General features: G+C 36.6%; 1 long non-coding RNA gene across 1 annotated transcript; it reads left to right on the top strand.

The window, feature by feature from the left end:
- Positions 1-2294: 2294 nt before the first annotated feature.
- Positions 2295-3305, top strand: LOC142550476 (uncharacterized). Its single transcript, XR_012821383.1, has 2 exons — positions 2295-2556; positions 3050-3305. It is a non-coding gene; the product is annotated as an uncharacterized LOC142550476 (long non-coding RNA).
- Positions 3306-18982: the final 15677 nt, after the last annotated feature.

Genomic DNA, 18982 nt, shown 5'->3' with positions numbered 1-18982 from the left:
GATCCTTCCTCCCACTGCAACCAAAATGCATACAAAACGAAGAGAAATGTAGCCGTATCGGCGCACATGTGCACGTATATACACAATCATAGCACAGTTACAGACAACCCGTGATTTTACTTCAAAGATTCACGAACAAAAACAAAATTGCAAAACATCCCTTGAAATCTGCAAGTAGTGATGTAGGTTGCTAAATACATTGACTGTATCTGGTTAGTAGAAATCGGGTATTTAAACTTGTGAAACGGTTTTGGGATTAAAAATTTTATGTTAAAAATATTATTTTTTATTATATATATAAATCAAATTAACTCATTTCATAAAAATTTACTCTGTTTGTAGAATTCGTAACTTAGACTATGTATAAGTCATATGCATAATTCTAGTATTTAAATTAAAATGATTTTTATTTCATGAGTATTTAAATGCTTTTCCTTAAGTTGATTATTTTATGCAGTAGTTTGATTTTTATCATTTCAGTTAATTCAGTGAGGCCGGACTGGAGTTGGAGTTTAGAGATAAAATTTAAGATTTAGAAAACATTTCCAGAATTTATTTTAGCTAGCAAGTAAGTTAATTTAAGTTAATAAAGAAGTTCAAGGAATTATTTAAGTTACTTGAGGTGAGTAGAAAATAAATTCATTTAAGTTCCTTAATTAAGGGGTTAGTTCACTAAATTAATTAAGGGATAGGTAAGGCTCTTAAGGTATTAAAATTTATCAACTAAACAACATTTTCCCCTTCATTTTTATTGTGTAAATTCGGCCACCCTTAATTGATTAAGCATTGATATGCCAACTCACCCTTTGACCCATTCTTTGTTATTTTAGCATGCTAACCTTTTAATTATTAATCAACCTTAATTAATTAATTATTAAGCTTTATCCTAGTCTAGATTTGCATGAGAGAATCGGCCACTCATTCTAGATCCATCCAAGAAGCCATTTGATATCAACCAATTCAAATTTCAAAAAGAGAAGAGACTTGGTCATACCATTTGAATTCCTTTATTAGTGGATCTCCCTCACTCTCCTAACCATCACCTCCCCTCACCCATGAACGAAATTCAGAGCATTTTAGAGTAGAAATTTCGTGAGCCTCATAGCAAGAAGTAGGAGAGGAAATCGAGTAGCAAGCAAGAAAAGAAAACGCTCCATCTCCTCCGCGCCGAATCGTCTTATTCTTTCGTTTTTTTTTCAAACGAAACCAGGCATGCATATATTCTTCCTTGACTCTTCAATCAAGTCTTATTATCATTATTTTTACATTTCATGATCATCACTTTCATGCTAAAACCGAAATGTACCAACAATTTTCAGAAAATTTAACATGCAGAATTTTCGGTTCCATGACAAGCTTCACGGTTTCTTTTGTTTCCATGGTTTCAGGTATTGGTTCGATTCCAGGCTCCTAAGGCGACATCCAGACATGTAATAGGATGCATTAGGACCATGTTGGTCCATTCATATAACCCCATGCACTCTGGAAAACACGAAAACGACAGCAACTCCACCTCTTGTCCAATTGAGCTTTTCGAAAATTCAGTTTCTGTCATTTGGGAAATGAATCTGATCATGGCTGCCACAAGGCCTATAGCCATGGTTAGATCACTTCCCTAGCATGTCTAAGACGTGACTAAGTCGCCCTTTTGGTGGCTTGGTCCATGGTGAATCGGTTTTCAAATGAAACAACAAGAACAGCCCCTTCCCCTTCGGCTTCTTCCTTTGTACAGCATGTGTGTTTCGAAAATGGTGGAATGGTGTGGATCTTGGTTGGCCTATGGCCCTTAGCCATGGTTCATACCATACCCCTAGATGTCTAGATCGTGTCATGGTCAATCAAATGGCCATTGGAACGATTCGTGACATCCAAACAAAAGTAATGCATCCTACGTGAAGAATTTGTTCTCGGTTGGAACGTTCGGTTGTTTGCTGGTGTGGTTTGAATTGTGGCCGGCCTAGAGCCCATAGTCATGGTTCAAATCATTCCTTAGGATGTTGGTAAGAGGTTCTGGTCGGTGGTTCAATCCCCAATGACCATTAGCCTCGCAAACGACACAAGCAACCCAAGCGCAGCTGCTGGAATTTCTGGACAGCAGCTTGCTGCGTCGGTGCGGTGGCTCGTTCGAGTTCTCGGTTGGCTTTTAGCCTATGGCCTTAGACTGGACAGTGCCACATTGAGTTGGAAAGGTCATGTTTTTGACCGTTTGTCATTCGGATCATTTTTGAGGTCGTACGAGAATTTACGGTGCGATGTGCCAAATTGACTCTCGAAATAGCGTTTCATGTTTTGGCCTCCATTCACCTAGATTTCGGCCTTCACCATTTTAGGAGCATTATTTTATCATTTTAGGCGTATTTTAATCATGACTACATGATGATTCAGTGTTGGTTCGGGTTGGTTCGGAGTCGTGATTAAATACGAAGTCGGTAGGCGTAATTGTCACATTTTTTAAGGTTATTGCATAGTTTGGTCCCATAAATCTATTGCATATTTTTCATGGCATATTTAGGTTGCAACGAGCCTTGGAGCGATCCAATCCAATCAGTAAAATGGGTACAGGATATTTAATTCAGTTATTTCATTATATTACGTGCATAAAATACAAATTTTGAGATTTATGCGATATTGCTTGTGGTCACTTTACTATCAGTATTAAATCCGGTCCCCAGTATCGGTCCGGTCACCAGTTACCGGTTAGTTCAGTTGTTTCACCCAGTACTGTGGCAGTAGTCTGATCAGACGTAAATCCGATCCCCAGTATCGGTCAGCTCAGTTCAGTTCAGTTCAGTTCAGGGACCACTTGCGTGGACCATAATCTCACCAGAAAATTATTACAAGCTATTTCAGTACAGGGCTCTAAGGAGCAAACAGTTTCACTATGATTTTCAGTTCAGCTATGCACGTTTTATAATTAATCTTGACACGATACTTTACATTATGCCTCATGACATGATATTTGTACTCCCATGAAATTTTACTATATTTACTTGTTATTTACGATATATGCATGTTGAGTCTTTAGACTCACTAGACTTGATTGTTGTAGGTACTGATGATGTCGGGATCGAGAGCGGGGACCAGTGAGCTAGCTTGGGTCGGCAGTAGTGGCACCCGAGGACCTCAGTTTCAGCACTTGCCATTTTATTTTTGATGCTCAAATATTTTATTAGTTGTTGAATACTTTAACTTGTTATTTTGGCAAGTAATAATTTCTTCCGCTGCTATTTTGAACGTTAAACATTTTATCAGTTTTTGGTATGAATGAGGCACTCCATTTATTTTAAAAGAAAAATTTTAAATTTCCCGCAAATTTTCAAACATGAATTTTCGGGACGTTATACTATTTTTATTTGTATAAGATTTGGTTGATGTATGTGACATATTTATGTATGCTAAAGAAAATATATCAAAGATTGTTGATTAACTTAGATATATATTAACATAATTAGTTGAATTACTTAATTATTTGATTGGAAATCACTATTTATAACTTTCAGTTCATTGTATTATTACTATGTCACTATAAGATTTATATTTTCCAGTCACGTATACGATACAAATTATATAATATTACATAAAATTCACAAAAACTCATATGAGATTATTTTACGGGTCAATTTTATGAGGCGAATCTTCGATCCGATTCGACACATGAAAAAATATTATTCTTTTTTATATCAAAAATATTAATTTTCAGTGAAAATATGGATTTAGTCGACTCGTCTCACGAATATAGATCTGTGAGACCCTCTCACAAGATATATACTCAGAAAAACTCTCTAAATTGTAATCAAATTTTTTGTTGGATAATTTAGTTTCGATGATTTATCATTAGGCTACTGATTAAAGAAGATTTATTAAAAGTCAAGCTAAACTAAATTAAAAAAGGAAACTGGTTATTAATGAGTTAATGTTTCCCGAATTGAACTGATCATCAAAGCAAGAATGATCTTATTATGACTACTGATATCAAGTGTAGCTGTTGGAAGATAGTTGATTCAAGGGTCACTTAATAAAGTAAAACTGATGACCCTACCTAACTGAATCAGTCAAGCTTTGTAGTGGACATCCTCTAAAGCTTTCCAGATCATTCTGTAATGATTAGTGCCCAAATGAAAGGTCGGAAAGGACAATAGCATGGTACAACGACCTCTCGATTTGGGAAAGACTATCAAATTCAAAATGTCGATCGTTGGAATCGAAACATATAAATAGATCAGTTGGATGGACTTTCAAGTCTCTGTCAACTTTCTGAATCATCATGTATTATCAAGTTCTTGAGATCGAGAAAAAATTCAGCACACACATATCTTATTCTATTTAATCATATAAGGATCATTTTGTACTTAATATTTCTTTGAAAAATATATGTAACTAACAGTAAGAAGTCTTACTGGTCACTTTGCTTAAGTTTGTGAATATACTAGGAGTTTCAGTCAGCTAGTGGTAAGTCTTACTAAGTGGATATTTGCAATATTTGTAATTATCAAATTCTTTTAGTACGATCTTTCTTGTGTAGAAGAAGGGGTGACGTAAGAGTTATTCAAGTCTCTGAATATCCAAAAACAATTTTGTGCTCTTTACGTGCTATTTTTCATTTCAGCTTGATATCCCAACAGTTCACTTCTTTAGCCATTTTTAATATTCAAAATGTTTCTGTGAACCTATTTTCGTGTAGTGCATAACTGTTGGTTTATTGTTATCCATCTAACGAGAAATTCAACTCAGTGTTCCTAACACAACCAGATTAATTGTTGAATTTGTCAAGATTGTTTATTCAACTTCCCTCTAAACCAATTTCTCAATCCTAACAAGTGTTATCAGAGTTGGTTAATAATTGTCTCTGCACACTAAGTTCAAAATGACCTCCTTAAGAATTTCATGTTCTCCAAAGTTGGTTTCGATGATTTGAAAATCAGGATGCGGGCTCATTTAACTGCACAACACGATGATGTGTAGTATGTTATCACAGAAGGACCAATAAAAATCATGAAAGCATATACTGCCATTGTCATCACTAACGGTGCTCCATAAATGATTGAAAAGTTGAGAATTGAGTGGCACGTGAAGATAAAAAGAAAGTCAACTTAGACAATGCGACTAAAGATATTCTATATAATACATTGAACAAAAAATATATTCAGCAAAATCAATATGTGTTCTACTACTAAAGACATCTGCGTGAAACATATTCGTGCGAGGGCAAGGACCAAAGGAATGAAAACAAACTTTATGTTGCAAAACAGAAATTTGACATCATTAAAATGAAAGCTGGTGAGTCCACGTTGGACTTTTATGAGAGAGTGAGCAACATCATAACATCACAATCAAATTGGCTGCTCTTGACAAAAGTATGATAATCGTGAAATAGTCTTGAAAGTGATGAGGGAAATCCATGAGTTTGGGATGTCAGAACTATAGTTATGTGTGAATTTAAAGACCTTAACAAGCTGCGTTGGGGATCAATATAGAGTTTAGAGGGGTGAGTAAACTCGTTCATTTGTTGGACGTTTTTGCAAAGGGTGCCAGAATCCTGTTAAAGATTATAGCTTATCTTGTTCGAATAAATATCCAGCAGATCACAATAATAAGTATGGAAACTGATCTAATGGTATGAGGGTAAAAACAATAAAATAGTAGGCAGTAGACAGTGGTTGTTTCTGGAAGTTCGAAGATCAAATCTTCTACGTCTCCCCTTCTTCTGTTTCCAGAAGGTATCACTAAAAGACTTTGGCTATTACAGTACAACTTTTGACACACCCACTTCAGTAGGACTTATCCTTAGCCTACTGAAACTCTTAGCTTCAGAACACAGTATAACGAATACAACAAAGTTCTGGAAAAGACTCTTTTCCAGATTACAGACTCTTCTCAACAAGATGTAGTAAAGTGTATAGATTGTGAAGAGATAACGAAATAGCAACACAATATGATCTTCGAAGATCAGATAAATGCTATAACGAGTGTGCTGCTTTTTCTTATGTTGAGCTTTGAAGATTACGAGTAGTTCTTTGATTTTCTCAAAATAATGTTGGATAGATAATTCGTTGCTTGATAAAATTTATCATCTTTTTCTATATAGGATTGATCTCTATATAGAGAAAGCTTTGAATCCAACGTCTATAAACAAAACAGCTTCTATGACTTCTAAGTAGAATCAGCTTTAATACCTAAAAAGGGTCCTGCAGAAAGTTTCAAAAAAATTAGTCTTTGTTTCATACCAAAACTAGCAAGGAGCGTTAAATGTCTTCGTACAACATTAATGGTGCAATTAATAATAGTACTAGGTAAAGTAACGGTAACATTTAAGACTTGTAATGTGGGGACCCGGACGCTAATCATCTTCTTAATCATCTTTGGGATTTAATTATCAATTAAGATAAACAGGGTCTAAAAATTTTTCTTTTTAAAAATGTAAGTGCGGAACGTAATGGAATTTAACTAATATACATCTCAGTATAAAAGTACAATAATGTACAACACTTATTCAAACTAGTCTATGGTTCAACTACTAAATTTCAAGTATTAAACCAAGTCTACAATAAGTCCGGAATCACCACTCTAACTCATCTTCTCTCATCATCTTCTTGACCCCGATCCTGCCCCACCTGTTGTCATGCACACATACAAAACAAGAAAACAGCTGGATACTCCGGTGAGAACAAATCCCAGTATAAAACATGGTAGACATGCATGTACACAATATAAATCATAAAGCATACTATCATGCATAGAATCAATAACAATAGGTTTCATAGTCTAGGAAACCAACTCAAAATAAGCATGCAGTAACAATGGATCCCATAATCTCTGAAATCAAAATAAAATAAGCATTTAACTCAATTCCATTCATATCTTGACTCGACTCGACTCTAACTCTAGAGATCCTGGTGTGAATAAGACGTCACTGTCTGTCACCTACCCTCCCAATCGGGGTAACTGTACGTCTTATTCCTAGACTTCGGTCCTGTCTGTATCGAATGTCTACAATCGGATTGAATCTGATCCGAAGCGTCGATACCACCGAACGTCTAGTTTGGCAAGTCTGCCAATGACTCTCCTATGTCAAATGCTTGAATATAAATCTATAAACAAGGCATCGTCATATCAAGAGATTTGAATATAATTCTATAAACAAATCAAATCATATCAAAAGATAAACAACAATTCTAGTATGTGATTTTGTTGGGAAACTCAAATTGAATCTCATTTGAGTTGTGTCTTCTCAAAACAAAACATGAATTATACCTTTGTCTTCCCGGTCTGACGAAGACGAAGTCTTGTATTCCAATCTATCCATAACCAGTCTGGCAATGACAATTGCATAAATACAATATCAGTATATAATTCAATTCAAAACCTGTTCTGATCAATACTCAATTCAGTATATAATCTGATCCATATCTGAACAAGGTACAATCTAATTCATATAAACGATATCACGATACACTCGAGATCATTACTGAATCTGATCAATCTAAATCAACTGATGTTTCAACGGCATAACAATGAAATCTCGATAATCCCGTCAATCCCAACATCACAGATATAGTACCGGAATTCATAATCCATACCAGTACAACTCATAATTTCAATATCGGTATATTCAAAATCAGTAACAACACTACTCTGATATCAAATCTCAATCAATATCTTTCGAAAATCATAACAATTGCGCATAACCAATCTATTCTTTAATCTGACTTCAATTATACAATGTCTACTGTAGCATAAACATCATATCTGATTCGTATTCAATTCTGACAATATCATAAATTCAAATCATGTCTAAATGTAACAAAACTTACGTCCAGTTGTAGCCTGTGTCGATAGGAACACAGTACTGAAATCGGATTAAAATTCTAACGGGCTGATCTTTCACAATCACAAATCTAAAAAGGTGTAAGGATTTTTCTCTCAAAAGATTCGACCCTTTTCTGAATTTTGTGAGGGAAAGGCGTGCAATTCTTATATATATACTGCATGCAACACCAGGAAACGTGGCTTATTTTTCATGCTGCACGTCGCACCGCTGGTGCGCTCATTCCATAAGCGCGGGTGCGCTCAGTGTAATGATATACATAAACTTTTCCGAAAGCTTCGACCGCGGGTGCGCTCAGTCCTCTAACGCGGGTGCGCTGACCTCACTGTAACAACACCGCGGGAGCAGTCTGTCTATCACCGCGGGTGCGCTCACCCTCCAGTAGCAAATCTCATACCCTACTGTCCATACACCGCGGGTGCGGTAGAAAATGGAGTGCGGGGGCGGTGGCACTTTGCAAATAAACTCAAGGTTTGCACATCGTTTCTCCCCGTCTGTTCTTGCATTTCTGATTCATACTATATATATCAATTCAGACATATCAACAAGAATCTCGGGCATTACATGTAACTATTAAACAAAAGACGTTAAGTTCTTCTTATTTAAGCTAAGTTCTGCTTCTGCTTTTTTAAGTTCTGATTCTGCTTTTCTAAGCCGTTAAGTACTAGAAAAGTACTGCTTCTGTTAAAGCGATACGCAAGCTTCTGCTTATTGTACTATCTTCTGATTTAGCTATCACGGTCTACTGGTTTTGACTCTCATTACCACAATTAAATTAAGTCTAACAATTTCTCCCTTTGTGGTGATGCCAAAACCTAGATGTTAGTAACGATGAAGAAAAACAGTTATGAAATAAAGCAGATAGCAATTATAATAAGTAAATAAACAAAAGAGTTTAATCATCAGTTTCAATATCCATGAATATTGTTTCCTCATCCTGAGAATCTTGATTTCTGAAGGAGGATTCTACGTGATGTCCTCCAGTTCTGCCTTCTTCTGTCCTGCCTTCTGCTTCCATTTTTTTGGCATCATTTTCCTGAATTCGATTGAGTAAGTCATCCACTCGCCCAGTAAGGGTGATAATTCCATGATTCAGCATCTCCAGATAAGGTGCTTGACTCAAAACTCGTTCATTAAGAGCTTGAATAGACTGAGATTGAGACTCAATCTTGGTATCAATAAGTTCAAGTTTTGAATCCATAGACCAACTGGGATCCAGAAGAGCTTCTTCAATCTTCTTTAGTTCATCCTGAGAAATAAAAGCAGCATGCATATATTCATTTATCATTTGCCTTCTGGTTATTAATGGAGATGCTGGATTTCCAATAACCAAAGATGGAGGGTGAGATTCTCTCCAAACAAAAGGGTTTAGAGGGATTTTTTCCTGATTTAATGGATTTGGATCATGTGCAGCTAAAACAGTAGCAGGTTCTGGAATGTTAGCTGCTGGTTCTGGTACATCCTGTGTCTGAACAACTGGTTCTACCAGAGGAATTTTGGTTCTGGATTTTGAGCATCTTTGACACTTGGTTCTGCATTATTTTCACTATCCAGTTCCAGATGAATTCTGCCTAATGTGTTACTTATATTTGAAATGTTAGAAATTCCAGGAGCACTGTTATCTTAATCAAAGACAACATGAATAGATTCTTCAACATTAAGAGTTTTATTATTGAAAATTCTATATGCTTTGCTTACTGCTGAATATCCAAGAAATAGTCCAGCATCTGATTTTGAATCAAATGCAGACAAATAATTTTTACCGTTATTATGCACAAAACATCTGCAACCAAACACATGAAAGTATGATACATTAGGCTTCCCGCTTTTTCCATATCTCATATGGAGTCTGATTATGCCTCTTGTTGATCATGGTTCTGTTTTGTGTATGACATGCTGTGTTGATTTCTTCTACCAAGAAGAGCTGAGAGATGTCTGCATCTGTTAACGTTGTTCTAGCAGCTTCCTTAAGAGTTCTGTTTCTCCTCTCAGCTACTCCATTTTGTTGAGGCGTTCTGGCAGCTGAATATTCATGATGAATACCATGTTCATCCAAATATAACTCAATAATTTTGTTAGTAAATTCAATGTCCCGATCACTTCTGATTTTAATGACAGAAATTGATTTTTCATTTTGAATCTTTTTCAGAAGCTTGATCAGGAGGCTACTGGTTTGATCTTTTCCAGCAAGAAATATAACCCAAGTAAATCTAGAGAAGTCATCAACAACAACAAGAGTATATTTCATCACTCTTAAGCTCATGATAGGATTGGACCAAACAAGTCCATATGCAATAATTCCAAACATCTTGATGTTGATTTACCACATTTATCCTTGAAGCTAGATTTTACTTGTTTGCCAAGTTGACATGCAGAACATACATGATTCTTAATGAATTAATATCAAGTAAACCATCAACTATGTTATGCTTCTTGAGATTATTGATAGACTTGAAGTTAAGGTGATTCAATCTCTTGTGCCATAGCCAATGTTTATCACTAAGGGAGGCAACTAAACATGTAGGAACATTAACATGATCTTTGTTCCATGATACTTTGTAGGCATTGCCTTCTCTTTTTCCGGTTAAGACTATAGATTCATTGGCATCTTTAACTGTGCAAGTGTGCTTCTGAAAAGCTACTGAGTAACCATTATCACACAGTTGACTAACTCTGATTAAATTATAACAGAGATTTTCAACCAAGAGCACATCATTTATAGTGATATTACCATGGATAATCTTACCCTTACCCACGATTTTACCTTTTGAGTTGTCCCCAAAAGTTATCTTTGGTCCAATACAACTCATTATTTCTTAAAGTAGACTCTTTTGTCCAGTCATATGTCTGGAACATCCACTATCCAGATACCATGTAGAGCTGCTTATCTTGGCTTTCTTCTCATGTTTCTGCAAGCACAAGTTTTAGTAACTGGTACCCAATCTATTTGGGTCCAAGCCTTATCAGTACTTTAGAAACCCACATTTGTACAATTCTAGGTGACCTTATACTTCGAGTATCTCCAGAAGTGTGTGCAACAGAGGGTCTGTTATTTCTAACAGAATGCATTTTAGGATGTTGTATTTCCTTCTGTTTCTATCGTCTGATCTGTATCTCTTCTGAACTGATCTGCAGTTATAGTACTGGTAGTTTTTAACCTTCATAGAGGGTTGCCCTCCTGAGTTGAATCCTCTACTGGGTCTAGCACTCTGATGGACTCTTCTCTTATATTCAACATAACCCAGACCATGATGTTTACTTCTGTTCATCTGATCTACAAACCTTTCAACTTGAACAGTTGGTACTACTGGTTCATGTACCACACTGGATTTAACAAAGTTAATGTATTTGCCTTTTCTCATATCCAATTTTGTCTTTGTACTTGTTTCAGAAGTGCTTTCATCATTACTGAATCCGAGACCACTCCTGTCTCCAGATTGCTTCTGTAATTCTTGCATCTTCTCTAGTGAAACAGAAAACTTGTTCCATGCATTTACCAAAATCGACAGCTTCTGATTTTCAGACATTATCGTATGGTAATCTGCATTTACTCTGTCATTTTCGATTCTTAATTTACTTATCTCAACTTCTAGATCTCTGCAGCTGTTTTCTGTAAGCAAGAAAACTTACTGATTTGATCATTCAAGTTTTGATTTTCAATATTAACGTCCTCGAATGACTGAGAAAGTCTTGCGTACTCTTCTACCATATCATGCAGTGCTTTAACCAAATCATTTCGTGTAAATTAATCATAATCGAAATCAAATACCTCTCCGGATGTCGAGGCTGATTCAGTGTTTGCCATGAGACATTTGACTTCTTCTTCATCACTACCACTGGAGTGGCTATCTGAGTCAGAAGACTCAGAGCTAGAATCCGCCCACTTTGATTTATTTCCTCAGCAATCATTGATTTGCGGTCTCTTCTGGACTTCTTATCATTTCGCTTGTACTCCTTTTTCTTCTGGCTATCCTTCTTATGTTTCGGGCAAATCAGCAATAAAATGTCCGATTTTTCCACAGTTGAAGCAAGCCATATCACCAGGTGGTGATTCCTTCTTGAAGTTCCGGTTAGGGCTTTGGTATGCTCGGTGATTTTTCTTCATGAATCTGGAAAATTTCTTTACAAAGAGGGACATAGCATCATTGCTAATTTGTTCAACAGTCTTGTCAAATGTGCTTTTAATAGCAGCAGCAGGTGAAACATTTGAAACAACTGCATCAGCATCAGTAGCAGTAGCAGTAGCTGCAAGAGCCTTGGTAGGTGGATTCAACAAGGGCTCTTCTCCGCTTCTTACTTCCAGTTCAAACTCATAAGTTTTCAGGTCTGAAAACAAGTCATGTAGTTCCAACTTGTTCAGATCTTTTGAGACTCTCATCGCCATTGTCTTGACGTCTCATTCTATGGGTAAAGCTCTCATCACTTTGAGTGCTACTTCTCTATTGTCATATTTCTTTCCCAAAGCTGCTAGCTCATTTACTAAGCTGCTGAAACGTTCATCAAACTCGCTCAGAGTTTCTCCAGCTTTCATCTTCATATTTTCAAACTTTTGCATTGCCACAGACAGCTTGTTTTCTTTTATCTGTTCATTTTCTTCACAAATCTGGATAAGTTTCTCCCAGATCTCTTTGGCTGTAGGACACATTTTGATTTTACTGAAGGTGTTTTTGCCAAGTGTTTGTAGAGAATATCCTGCGCAACATTGTCTAAGTTTTCTTTCTTCTTGTCCTCGCCTGTCCATTCACTTCTTGGCTTTTCAAGCATTTGTGGTGCACCATCAGTAACAACAATAGCTGTATTATGCTTTAGAATTTTTAATGGACCATCTGTGATGACAAACCACATGTCATTATCTTGGGCTGCAAGATGGGCTTTCATCCTGATCTTCCAATCATCAAAATCTTCTTTTGAGAACATAGGGACTTTGCTGAAGTGTGCCATTCCTGTTGTAAATTTTCAAAACAAGAAAAATCTGCTCTGATACCACTTGTTGGGGATCGATATAGAGTTTAGAGGGGGTGAATAAATGTGTTCCTTTGTTAGACGTTTTTGCAAAGGGTGCTAGAATTCTGTTAGAGATTATAGCTTATCTTGTTCGAATAAATATCCAACAGATCACAATAATAAGTGCGGAAACGATCTGATGGTATGAGGGTGAAAACAATAAAACAGTAGGCAATAGACAATTGTTGATTCTGGAAGTTCGAAGGTCAAATCTTCTACGTCTCCCATTCTTCTGTTTCTAGAAGATATCACTAAAAGATTTTGGCTATTATAGTACAACTTTTGTACACACCCACTTCAGTAGGACTTACTCTTAGCCTACTGAAATGATTAGCTTCACAACACAGTATAACGAATACAACAAAGTTCTGGAAAAGACTCTTTCCCAGATTAGATACTCTTCTCAACAAGATGTAGTAAAGTGTATAGCTTGTGAAGAGATAACGAAACAGCAGCACAATATGATCTCTGAAGATCAGATAAATGTTATACGAATGTGCCGCTTTTCTGTATTTTGAGCTTTGAAGATAACGAGTAGTTCTTTGATTTGCTCAAAATAATGTTGGATAGATAATGTGTTGCTTAATAATATTGATCGTCTTTTTCTATATAGGATTGATCCCTATTTATAGAAAATTTTGAATCCAACGTCTATAAACAAAACGGCTTCTATGATTTCTGAGTAGAATCAGCTTTAATACCTAAAAAAGGTCCTGCAGAAAGCTTCAAAATAATCAGTCTTTGTTTCATACCAAAACTAGTAAGGAGCGTTAAATTTCTTCGTACAACATTAATGGTGCAATTAATACTAGTACTAGTTAAAGTAACGATAACATTTAAGACTTGTAACTATCAAACAAAAGACGTTAAGTTCTTTTTGTTTAATCTAAGTTCTGCTTCTGCTTTCTTAAGTTCTGATTCTGTTTTTCTAAGCCGTTAAGTACTCGAAAAGTACTGCTTCTGTTAAAGCGATACGAGAGCTTCTGCTTATTATAATGTCTTCTGATTTAGCTATTACGGTCTACTGGTTTTGACTCTCATAACCACAATTAAATTAAGTCTAACAAGCTGGAACTACATGATCTGTTTGCATACCTTAAGGCATATAAATTTGAACTTAAATCGAGAGCTGATGACGAAACGATTGCCAAAGTGAAGAAGGCTCCGGCTGGTACATCATGATCATTATTTCTCCAAAGCAAAGTCAGTCGAGCAGTAATGCAATGATGTGATATCTTGTATGTGTAGAAATTTGACAAGTTTCTAAGCAAGAACCAGGGCAATTTTCAAAGCCTAAGTAAACTCAATCATTACAAGAAAGAGACCACTGATGAGGACAATGCATGTTTCAATTATGGGAAATCGAGCATTTCATAGTTGCTTGCACTAAACCAAAGAAGGATAAGCAGGCCAATTGACAAAGAATGTCGATCTCATGACAATAAGAAGAGGTTCAAGGATAACAATAAGTCATTTAGGAAGATGAGAGATCAGAAAGTTCTAATGGCCGACGAAAGTAAGCTCAAGTGGGCTGATTCTGATTCTGACTCATCCCAGAGTGTTCCAGCAGCAGTAGTGATGAAGAAGATGTGAAGTGACTCATAGCATATGTTGAGCAGGAATCCACCAGTGGAGAGGTATTTTATTTTAGTTCAACTAATTTTATATGAAATTATCTCCTCACTACACTTCATGATATAGTAAATGAGTATAAGAAACTTTCTCAATCATTTAAGGAAGTCCAAGCAAAGTAAACAAGCCCAAATTACAGTGATACAAAGCATAACTGTGAACAGTCAAATGGAGTATTCTATGTTAAGTAGAGATTGCAAAGCTTTAGACTAAGAATGAGCGAGTACAGGTTGGGCATCAGCAAGTTAATTTCTGATAATAAGAAATGGATTGAAGTGATCAGAATCTGGGACAATTCATCAGTCACTCTAGAGGAGATGCAATAGCTGCAAAAATCATCAGGAGACATGACTGATATTGGCTTTAGTAGCAATGAATGCACTCCTGAGTCAAGTACTCTAATTTTATGATTTGAGACACATCACCAAAATTTATAAATACTCAATAAGATCGTTTAAAATTGTATTTTAAAAATGATTAAAACCACCCTGAAAATGAGGTAAATGCGTTTGATTTTAAAATAACAGTATTGTAAAAGTTCTTTAGTTAACATAACATATATATATGTGTGTGTGTGTAGGGTCTCACGTGGGATTGATTCTATCAATCTTTTTGGGGGCAAATGTCACGTGGGATTCATTCTATCAATCTTTTTGGGGGCAAATCTCATTTATCACACACACACACATATATATAGATATATTTTCAAAAGTGAAGCATGCAAAATCGAGTGTAGACAATAGAAACCTAGACAATTTAGCATTGTTATTACAAAAATGGCTCGTGTTCACAAGACCAAATATCAAACAAATCCACCATATTATTAATGAAAACTCCAATTGACCCATGTTGTTGGGAAATTAAATCGAAACGATGCCGATCACGATGGTAATAGTACCCAAACATATGGAATAAAATAATCAACAAGAACACAAAGATTTACGTGGTTCACCCAAAATAGGCTACGTCCACGGAGCACTGCAATTTTTATAACTGGACGAAATATTACAACAAGTGTATACACTAATACACTCAATATTTCTCACTCTCAACCCGAGTATGCCGAGAAAATAATTTCTCTAATTCACAAGAGAATTCTCGCACTCAAGAAAAAAATACACTCTTTTTTTTATGCACTCTCTTTTTATCAAAGCTGAAAAGCTTTTGATTTTGGGATACTAAAAGCAAAAAAGGAAGGCTCAATTTATAACAAATTTCCCAACATTGAAAAAATTCCCGATGTGGGATTCCAATTTCCTGAATTGTTTATTCAGCGTGGGCCCCAATTTATATCAACTTTCCTAAAAATTCTCCCACTTGAAGACTTAATTTCGATCATGTCTTCACACCATCATTGTAGCAGCTTATATATCTCCATTTATACTTGCAGTCCAACTGAAGTTGAACACAACTTCAGTTTGTCAATGGTTACCGTCTTCGTGAGCATATCAGCTGGATTTTTACCTCCAGGAATCTTCTCCAGCATCAAGACTCCATCTTCTAGCACTGATCTGATGAAATGGTACCTAACCTGTATATGCTTTGTCCTAGCATGATAAACAGGATTTTTCGCTAAATGAATAGCTGTGACACCTCGACCCGTTTACAATAAAAATAGCAGCGGAATTTAAAATTTTCTTATAAAATGAAGGAAGGTTTCAAAATACATCACCATGAAATGTTTAAAAGTAAATAAATGATCATTCAAATGATATAACAAAATACAAAATATCATTCATATGATTATGATCCAAAAATACTTGCAAAATAACATCTTCCTTCCAACTTCGTATGCATATGACTCCGGGCCACAATCAACGTCCTGGTCCGTCGCTCTTATCTGCATCACATGAAATAACTGAAATGAGTATACAACTCAGCAAGTGGAACTCTTACATAGCAATGATACATAGAATAATCTGTAAAACATGGCTTTGAAAACATAAATACCATCAACTCTGAAACATGTATATTGTAGCAATAGCATAACAATGAGATGTTATTTCTCTTTACTATGGTGGATTGATATCAATAGTAACTCTGTCTGTGGTGCTCTTATCCCATCGATATAAATCGACAACTCTGAGGGATATAAGCCTATGGTCGTTGATCAACTAATTGCATGCAATCTCTGACTATGTATCTATCAATCCATAAAACATTTAAACTCTTTCTTTGGGACATTTCATCAAACACTTTGATATTTTTTCTCTTTTGTATTCCCTTCTCAAAGTTGAGACATCAATTGCCTCCACAATATACAACAAAGGTATCAATACATAATAGTGAATCAAATGAAGGGAATAACACAATAAAACCTTTGAAACACAATACATATATAATCATGTGAGCACAAGAATGAAATTCCACTTACAACCACTTGAAACCTTGATTCTATACTCTTGGTAGCAATCCTACAACAATAAACCATAATTTGCACCATCAATAACCCAATAACCCAACAAGAATACCATAAAAGCCAAAGAATCAACACCATCACAAACCCATAACATCTCCAACACCAAAAACTAAGAAATAACCAAACCAAATGCTTACCTTAGCTTCCTTGATCCCAAAATAATCTTGCTCTCACTCCAATAATCCAACAAGAGGCTAGAATCAAGAGAACAAAAGAAAGAAAATGGAACCCTAGCTCACCCCTTGAGAGAAGAATCGAGAATGAGGGAAGAAATGAGAGAAAATAGAGCAACTCTTGTATATAAGCACTTAAAACTCCAAAAACACGCTTTTTAAAAATTGTTGGCCGCTCGGGCGAACATATTTTTCCGCTCGGGCGCGGAACTCACGGCCAAAACACAATATTTTCGAACAAGGCCCGCCCGGGCGGACATTTATTCCCGCTCGGGCGCGCACTCTGCGCACTGCCACTCCAAATATTGCTTCTGAAACGCCTCTTCCCTTCATAATTGGGAAAATTGGTAAACTACAAAGTTGTAGCTCTATGTCGTATCTTGAATCCCTCAAAATTTCAGATCAATTGGACGTCTGAGTAAAACGTTATGCCCATTCTCCCAACATGTGTCACTGGAGGAACGTCGAAACACACGAAACACTTCGGGGCACTATTGGCTTACCTTCCACAATGATTTGAACAAAACTCAAAATAAGAAATTACACCTCTATGTCTTATCTTTCTAATGGATAAGGCCTCACCTCATTTGGATCAATATACAATTTATCATGAATTTAATCGTAACGCCGCTACAAAAGCACTACACATCATCTATAACCAACCATACTATAAATCATAAATCGAAACTCTTAACATCCAAACTATACCTAAACTTGACCAAGTAGTCAATAAACTTATGAAAACTTAAACCGTACCATACACCAGGCTTGGCTATTACAATCTCCCCTCCTTAGAGGAATTTCGTCCTCGAAATTGACGTCACTGCACGAACAACTCAGGATACTTCTCTCTCATCTCATCCTCTGGTTCCCACGTGGCCTCTTCGATCAAATGGTTCCTCCAAAGAACTTTAACGATGCCGATATCTTTGTTCCTCAAAACTTTAACTTTGCGGTCCAGTATCTGAACCGGAATCTCTTGGTACGTCAAATTCGGCGTCAAATCCAATGGCTCGTGGCGAAGAACATGGGAAGGATTCGCAATATACTTCCTGGGCATCGATACGTGAAAAACATTATGGACTCTGTCAAGATCTGGAGGTAGGGCTAACCTGTAGGCTCGATCACCAACTCTGTCCAAAATCTCACAGGGGCCAATAAATCTCGGACTCAACTTGCCCTTCTTGCCAAACCGCATCACACCCTTGAGAGGTGCTATCTTCAAAAACACGTGATCGCCAACCTCAAACTGCAAAGGTCTACGACGTACATCCGCATAGCTCTTCTGTCTCGACTGCGCTGTCTTCATCCTCTCTCTAATAACAGCAACTACATCAGCAGTCTGTTGGACCAACTCTGGACCCAACATCTTCCTCTCACCAATCTCATCCCAATACAAGGGAGATCTACACTTCCTTCCATAAAGTGCTTCGTACGGTGCCATCCCAATCATCGCCTGGTAACTGTTATTGTACGTGAACTCCACAAGAGGCAATTTAGAATCCCAGCTACCAGAATAATCAATAGTGCAAGCTCTGAGCATATCCTCTAGAATCTGAATAACTCTCTCTGATTGACCGTCGCTCTGAGGGTGATATGCTGTACTGAAAGCTAACCATGAACCCATAGCTCTGTGCAAACTCTTCCAAAACTCTGAGGTAAATCTAGGGTCACGATCAGACACAATCGACACAGGGACACCGTGAAGTCTAACAATCTCTGCTATATAATCCTCGGCATACTGGTTCATGGAATACGTCGTCTTGACTGGGAGAAAATGCGCTGACTTGGTCAATCGATCGACAATAACCCAAATAGAGTTAAAACCTTTCTGCGTTCTGGGAAGACCAGTCACGAAATCCATCGTAATATGCTCCCATTTCCACTGAGGAATCGGCAAAGATAGCAATGTCCCAGCAGGTCTCTGGT

This window comes from Primulina tabacum, chromosome 7 (assembly GCF_025594145.1).
Source record: "Primulina tabacum isolate GXHZ01 chromosome 7, ASM2559414v2, whole genome shotgun sequence".
Taxonomy (NCBI): Eukaryota; Viridiplantae; Streptophyta; class Magnoliopsida; order Lamiales; family Gesneriaceae; genus Primulina; species Primulina tabacum.
Note: the sequence above shows the minus strand (reverse complement) of the source record. Positions and strands in the feature narration are given on the sequence as shown.